The sequence below is a fragment of the Melopsittacus undulatus genome, chromosome Z (genome assembly GCF_012275295.1).
Source record: "Melopsittacus undulatus isolate bMelUnd1 chromosome Z, bMelUnd1.mat.Z, whole genome shotgun sequence".
Taxonomy (NCBI): Eukaryota; Metazoa; Chordata; class Aves; order Psittaciformes; family Psittaculidae; genus Melopsittacus; species Melopsittacus undulatus.
This window is the reverse complement of record NC_047557.1, coordinates 85796872-85804921: the sequence shown is the minus strand read 5'-3', so window position 1 is coordinate 85804921 and position 8050 is coordinate 85796872. Positions and strand designations below refer to the sequence as shown.

General features: G+C 41.8%; 1 long non-coding RNA gene across 1 annotated transcript in view; it reads right to left on the bottom strand.

Annotated features, from left to right (window-relative positions):
- The window catches only part of LOC115946985 (uncharacterized), a 16770-nt gene extending 9898 nt beyond the window's left edge, over nt 1–6872 (bottom strand). Inside the window, exons 1-2 of the long non-coding RNA XR_004080971.2 lie at nt 6679–6872; nt 456–609 (exon numbers count right to left, since the gene is read on the bottom strand). This is a non-coding gene — a long non-coding RNA (uncharacterized lncRNA). The remainder of the gene's footprint in view (nt 1–455; nt 610–6678) is intronic.
- Between the last annotated feature and the right edge of the window lie 1178 nt (nt 6873–8050).

The window sequence follows — 8050 nt, the reverse complement described above, 5'->3', positions numbered from 1 at the left end:
GCTCTGTCCCTCAGTAAGAGAAAGTGACACCGCATCTTCATGCAATTTCAGATTTACTCAATAACATTTACATTTTTTGGCTTTTCATAAAGAAAGATATCTTGAAGTATGGAAAAGTAAACATTTCCTCAAGAAAGATTTTCTATTCATGGAATACCTATAAAAAAGTGTTCTCTCAGCATATTGTTAAATATGATTGTGTCATGCAGGAGCTGTGCTGTGCCTCCGATGTGTATTTCATTTCTAGTCAATAGGCATTTGAGCTAGTTAATAAATTTTTAACAACATCATAGACTAGACAGGGTCATCAGCCATTCAAAGAAACAACAGTTCGGTTGTCAGCAGAGTGTTAATTTCTTTCACTTTCAACTGACCTTAACATAGATTTTAAGATTAGTATTGCAATGTTTTGCCTCTTGTTAGAAAATGATAAACATAGATTTGCAACTTTTTACCTTTGAGATATTTAGATTCACTGTCAATATTCTGCAGGCTTCACCCTCCAGCCTTGTTCTGCTTTGCCATCTCAGGTCCAAGGCTCCAAGAGAAGAAATGCTGTCTGTTTTCATTCTCTAATGCAGCAAAGGTGCAAGGTTGAACAACCAGAGCCTAATTAAGAAAAAATCAATACATGTCAATGTACACCAGACATTATACTAAACAGCTAAAAATATTTTGTCAGAATAGATCTGCATGTGAGCCAGTGTGAACTCCTTTTCCTTTCCTTTGCTTGTGTTGTTGGTTTTGGGTTTGCACAAACTAGAGAGTTGTTTCAACATCAGGAAAAATCTATAATTAAACTTTTACACCTGCCCCTCTTTCAAAGTGCTGCCTTAAAAATAAGAGCTGCTCATTGTGTTTACCAGTCCTCCAAAGGTAAAGCCATGCTTCTCTCCAGTATTTTAATCTACTTTATAACTGCCTATCTGAAAAGCATATAGTTGTTCTCACTGCTGACAAAGCTATGGACCACAAAAGTGTTTCTGTCCAAAAACGCATTGAAACATGTGGTTAAATTGCAGTGGCAATGAGCCAAAGGGACTCAAACATTGCTGAAGTCCTGACTTCATCCCTGTCCTGCGTTAACACAGAAGTCCACAAAGTAGCCTCCACTTATTCCTTCTCAGTGTCATCAATCCCAATGACCTTTAGTCTGTTCATCCGTAGAGGAGACGAGCACACGGCCACCTGCTGTCACCATGGAAACAACATGATTTTCTGACTATATTCTTTCCTTGATGCATGTTAAGGACTATTGGCAAGCGGAGGGACACCTGAGCCAAGGTGAGCTGATCAGAGAGTCTTCGACTAGTTGAGATAACTTAAATTTTAATCAGCGCACTTTCTTATTTGCTGCCAAAAAGAATTCAGATGATGAATAAATGCATGTGTAGTGCATGCATGGATGTAATTCAGCCATGGCCATAAACTTTGCCAATAATACATGCAGCAGAAAAAAATATTTATTACCTTTAGTATATGGTAATAAGTCTCTTTTTCTCATGCTAAAATCTGTTTTGAGCTAGGCTGGAAGGTTAGAAAAGGTATCAAAAGGAAATTAATGTTTATTGATAGGAACCAAAGCAAAGATGATCTCAGCAACTTAACATGCAATGTCACCAGGGTCATTGGGTAAATCTGATTTCCCTTCTGCTTCTTGAACTGCTTTACCTGGAACCTGATAGAAGCCTCTGCTCTAAATTGCTAGCTCTTCCATACCAAAGGAAAAGGTGATGATGATGCATCCAAACAGCAAGGGCTGGTGTGCATCAGGTGGGTGCAGGCCAGGAGGTCCATCACAGACCTTGGCACATGGAAAAGGTTATTTCACAAGCCCAGTGTACTCTATCAGAGATTATCCTGCCATATAAAATAGGCCTCTCTTAGTTACATTTAGTGTTTTAGTACATTCCTGTGTTAATATAGTACACAACTGTGATCTGTCGTCATCTGGAGCCCAGAGGTAAGAGCTCAGGGACTCAACAAATGGAAGGCTAGAGCTCAGTTTTTTTTGGCAACAACACATGAAAAACAACAAACTAACACCAAACCCCTCCAGTCTGGATTTTGGTCCACCTCTGATAAACTGATCATAAGAAAACTCTGCTCTGCAGTTCTTTGACTGTAAATAGTCAAATACAGAATTGCAAATAAAAGCGAAGGCAAACTAACCCACTGTTATTACTTGATGTACATATACTGAAAAGGTATAAATCAGGAAACAGATTTGCAAGGTATCAGCCTAATGAAAACAAACATTTTGGGTGGGGTGTTGCATTTTTCTAGTGAACAGTGTAACAGCAAAAAATGCAGTCTGCAGGTGAAGAAAATGAGCCTGATCAGCTGTCTTTGGACAGAAAGGGGGACAAGGAAGAACTGGGCACATTTGTATGAAATATAAAAATATATGGGAGAGTATTTTGACTTTATTTTGAAGATACACTGCTGTTTTAAAATTACTTAATATTTATAATTACCTATGAGCCTATATAGTTATCTACAGATATGCACAAATCATTCATAAGCATGCATCTGAACAAGGTGAACAACAGAATGATGCTTCTCTACAAGGCAAGGTGAGAAATAAGAGGTAGGTGCGAGATGCCCAGGGCAGAACTGCAGGCAGCTCCATGTGCCTCAGCCCAAAAAAGTCTCCTGGGATGGCCCCAGACAGAGCCTTAGGGGACCACTGGGGTACCACCCACTGGAGTTTTGCCCACTGAGGCTTCCCAGGCATGCAGAGCAGGTTATCAGCCCAGTAATTGTGCACATACTTTCTCCGTCAAGAGTGGTGGCATGGGGGAGGATAAGGATGAGGAAGAGATGTAACGTGCCCAGCCCAGAGATTAAATTTGAGGCAAACTTAGGCTCTGACCTCCTAGTTCTACCTTCTGTCTGTCTTTGCGCCTCATTACTCATTGGACTGTTGAGTCTGAACTCCAGCTTGATAGGTTAAGGACTGAAAGTTTATGTATAAGGAAACAAACCAAAACTGCACCAGTTTTCCTCATTATTGGCAGACATCAGGATGGCTGGTTCTGCAGGACCACACAGGGAGCAGAGGCAGTGCCACACTGACAATTAACTCACCCGTCAGCATGGGCTGGGAGCACCACAGGGTTGGGATGCTCAGCGAATTTTTCAGTGCTAACAAGGAGCTGGGCTATCTTTCCAAGGCACAATTTTACAGTGTGTCACTCTTCCATAAACCCCGTGGAGCCAAATCCTTTTCCAGGCTGCCTGGGGGTGTGCAGCCCCCTAGTTTTGCAGGGGCTTTTGGGGAGAGGAGCTGTTGGAGCATGTGAATAAGTGCTGCTACCTGCTGGGCTGCACACCTGCACCTTACTGGGGATGTTTACCAACTAAATGGTGCCTAGAGGTCCCGCCAGGGTACCGGCGAGCCTCAGCCATCTCCATCGGGTGTGATGATGCTGGCCTGAGACACAAGGACAAGGAACTGGCTATCAGGGCTGTTGGTGTGGGACAGGTGGCCCCATACTCAAAGAAACGGGTAGGATTTTACAGTCCTTCTGTTTCATTTGAAAGGACAAAAAGGCTCTTTTGGGGCTGTCTGGCTACATTTTGCATTCTTTTTTCCAGACTTGAGATGATGGATAATTCTCTCCTTCTGGTCAAAAATGGGAAAATTTTTAGGCGTAAAATGCAGCTCAGCTGTGACCCATCAAGAACCTCATGCTGCTGACGCTTTGTCAGGTAATCGAGTTACACAATTTGACTGTACAGAAGCAACGGATGCAGTTTAATTCACTAAAAATGTTTAAACCTAAAAAGTGGCTTAAAACATTTACAGGCATCTTTGAAATTAGAATGTGTGAAAAATGACATTTTTGCATGGAAGAATTTGAACTTATTCAAGACCTTTGCAGGCTCCACATATGCAGGCAAATGTAGAGATGGGACTATATGAAGGATGATTTGGGGGTACATAGACATGAAAACATGAGTTCAGAAAGGCAGACATTCAGATTTTATTTTTAAATCCTGGACATAACTATAGTATTTTTTTCTTACATTGTGTTCATCCTAATCAGCACTGCCCAGCTGGGAACAGGAGGCAGAAAAGCAAGGCTGTACCACCAGAAGGTGTGCATCAGTTCATCACTATCCTGTGATCATATTCTTATGGCCCCACTTAAATAAAGCTGTAACCCCCACAATAAGATGTCCTTGCAACTTGGCTGCCTTTAGAAATACCTCTCTGCCTGGTCTCCTAGGGAGGGTGGAAGCACTTACGTGGATGCAAGTGAAATGGCTGTATGGATGTATTATGTTGTTGCACTGTGACTGTTTAAAACTCAGACTAAGTTGTTGTATCTTTTCCGGGAAGGTGATATCATATCACAGATGAGAAGAAAATCTTTATCATTTAACTAGCTCTGGTTATAACTTTAACTGTGGGTAGCTCATAAGCTGCATTGAGAGAGTGAGGTACTCAAAGTGTGCAAACACTGGGCAAAGATTACCATACACACACACAGACATTAGCATCCCTGTGTATAAATACACATAAAAGAGTGTCTTAGCACATGGCTGGACAAGTTCCTGTGTGATGTACTCTAGGTTACCCTGCTCTTGCAGGGAGGTTGGACTAGATGATCTTTCGAGGTCCTTTCCAACACTTGGGATTCTGTGATTCTGTGAACTTGTCTGCAAGGTCCATGCAGATCTAGGCACCTACCTCTGGTTGATACTAACCACAAAATGTGATTCTAGACGTGCACATAAAATACAGCTTTATTTTCCTCTGGGAATGTTTTGTGTCTTTTCCCCCTCAAATGGTTCAAGCTCAGCTCAATGACTGGCTGTGCTGCTGCTACAGCTGTTCAGGCTCTCATATGCCTTCAGGCTTTCATTCCAAGAGCACTTCTGGTGCCAGAGGGTTTTGGCAACAGTTATAATGTGAATTATTATTTCCATTGAGGAAACCATTGGTGATAACATTTGTGATGAGAAGGTACGCATGTTGTAAGCCACAGCTTGCTGAAGGCATTAGACCATTAGGGTATGCAAGGATAGGCTTGAGGTATTGCTAGTGAGGAAGCTGCTCCGCAAATGAAATAATGATATGTTAGTGGGGAAGTGAATATGCTAAACCAAGTTTAACCCCCAAGCTGCCCCCTGTGAATAATGTTTCCAGAAGCCTTAACAGACTTAGCCTGAGCCAGGTATTCACTGAGCTAATGAAAACATTATACCCCTCTGTCTAACCAACCTGTTGTATTCACCAAGCATTGCAGTGAAAGGAGACATGTGTTTTGGCCACTTTTGTTGCCAAGTTGCCTAATACCAATGTAGACATTATAAACTCAAGCAGCTATTAAGGTGCTGTGATCTTAAACTTTATTTTCTTACACAGCTGCCCAAGTCAGCTTACATGCTGATCAGTATCTGCTGCAGCCTGGGAATAATCTGGCCCCAGCTCCCTGGGCAGGGAAATAAATCCTTACTGACATCAATGAACTGAAAAATTCTGAGGCCTGGCAGTGACAAAGGGAATAGTGAATGAGGGCAGTATTTCTTTATATTGATCTACCTTTCCTGCTCATCTACTAATAACATTGACTGTTTAGCCTCCATAATAAGCTGTGATAGGTGCTTACACTGGTACTAGGTTTCCAGTTCTTCAGTAAGTGCCAGTATGTAGGAACCAAGAAGCCCCCAGGTAAAGGAGCTGGTTAGAACCATGTAAAATTAAGTGCATTCATATTTTAAAAGCTTGAAATTCAATCTATCTCTTGTATGACAGGTTTAGATCTTGATTTTATGCCCAAGAATTTCCCCACACACTATTTAAAGAGCTTTCAAGCCAATCTGCCAGTCAGAGGGGAGCACACAGGAAGGGAACTCCCTGCGTCCCTAGTCTGTGTTTCTGCAGCTACACAGGGAACCCAGGGAGATACCACTGCCATTTTCTCAGCTTTCGTTATCCTTTTAAGGGAACTGGAGTTTAATCCTGCTCTTTATATTTCCACATTTACTGGTACTTTTTGAACCTGTGCTATGTATCATTAAAGGTAGTGCTGATTTTATCTCAAAAGTAACTACTACTTGTTGATTTACTTTTGAAATTTAATACATTTTAAAAATATGGGACTGCTTCTGAGAAGCATCTAAAAACAGGATGATTCCACAGTCTGAAGAAAGTGAGGAGGATGAAAAGTGGGTGCAACAGAAGTTTGTAAGATCAACAGTGTCATGGAAAAAAATATTTGGAACAAGGACTTAGGAACTCAGTGCTTGTTCACACAACATACAGTGAAACTGTAATTCAATGCCCCAGGATGTTGTGGATACCAAAAGCACACATGGCCTTTAAAAGTGATTATGCAAAGTAATGGATGAGGAGGGGGGTGTGTGTGGGAAATATCTATCAAAAAGCAATCAAGATATAAGCTCTGGCTCAGCTCGTCACAGCTGCTGGGTGAAGAAAGCTGGGATGCTGTACTATGGAAGCAGCAGCATCTAGATGCCCTTATCAGGCCTCTTTGCTAAGTGTCTGGTGCTCTTGGAGCAGGAACAATACCTTCTCTAACCAGGACATTTGCTTCCTTGTAGAGCTCTGATCCTTGTACAGCTGTCATACAGAGGAGACTCTTTTTTGTCTGAGATTCAGACAAAAAACAACACTGAGAAAAGCAGAAAAGTAGGGATACATACCTTAATAACAGATTCTGAGCCTGTTCTTCTGACAAGGAAAGAAGTATGCTTGTCTTGAGCGAGAAGATGATGTTAAGCATACCTTAAAGGTGACTGCATAACTTGAAGGTGACCTGTACTATGGTGTTTGGCATGAGATCCTCCTGCAAGGATTCTTAACATTCATAAGGAGCCACTCAGTGTTTACTGCAGGAGAAAGCAGTGCAACAAGTTAGAGTTTTTTGGAAGATTCTAGGCTTTAATTTCTTTTAGTTTGATAAAAACAATGAAGAAACTACATTTAAAAGACTAAATCTCTGTTAAAACTTTAAGCTCTAAAGTACACAAAAACTATTTTCAAGTAAAATGCAATTTTATCAGAAGCTGAGATGTGCTGTGTGATGGACTTATCTGTGTCAGTTAACCCTGAGCCCTTCAAGGACCTACTTGTGATAAGCATGGTATAGACAAACTGGCAGGCATTTGCCTGGACACCAAATTGCAGTGCTTTAACTAAAAACTTTCCTGCCCAAAGCATTCACATGCCTGGGAATCAGGTAGCTGAGGGAACCTGAGACACCAGTGCCTCAGCATCTGTGGCTTGCCCATTGTCAGCAGTTACTGCCTGCAACCTGTAAATCCCCATTTTGGCTGTTGAGGCAGCTCTGTGTCCTGTTCCCTGGGTGCTGCAGGCTCCATAGACTCTTTGAATGGTCATTTTCCTTTAATGGAAAGGACCCTAATATCATCTAGCTCCAACCCCCCCTGCATGGGCAAGTACACCTCGCCCTAGACAATGTTGCCCAAGGCTCTGTCCAACCTGGCCTTGAACACAGCCAGGTATAGAGCATTTACCATTTCTCTGGACAACCTGTTCCAGTGCCTCATCACCCTCATACTAAAGAACTTCTTCCTTATATGTAACCTGAACTTCCCCTGTTTGAGTCTGGACCCATTACCCCTTGTCCTACCACTACTGTCCTTGATGATGAGTCCCTCTCTGGCATCCTTATAGGCCCCCTTCAGATACTGGAAGGCTGCTATGAGCCCCAACATTCTTATTGTCTCCTGCTAACTCATGAGCTGACCACAGGCCCCCACACAGGTCTGGTGGAGCTGAACAGCTTGAAATGATGATGCTTTAAATACCCTCAGAAGAATAAATAGACCCTGCCTTTAAGCATGCACTCATTGGTTTGCCCTCATTTAAATGGTTGCACTAATTTAAATTATTTTTATTTAAATCACAGTAATTTGTAAGTTTTTGTAAACTAGTCACAGATATGCAAACGCTATGTGTAGAAATCTGTTAAGCACAACAGACAGTGAAATACAGTCTGTAAAATGAGAGGATGCTACATAAAACCTACACGCCCATGATCATATTTTACCT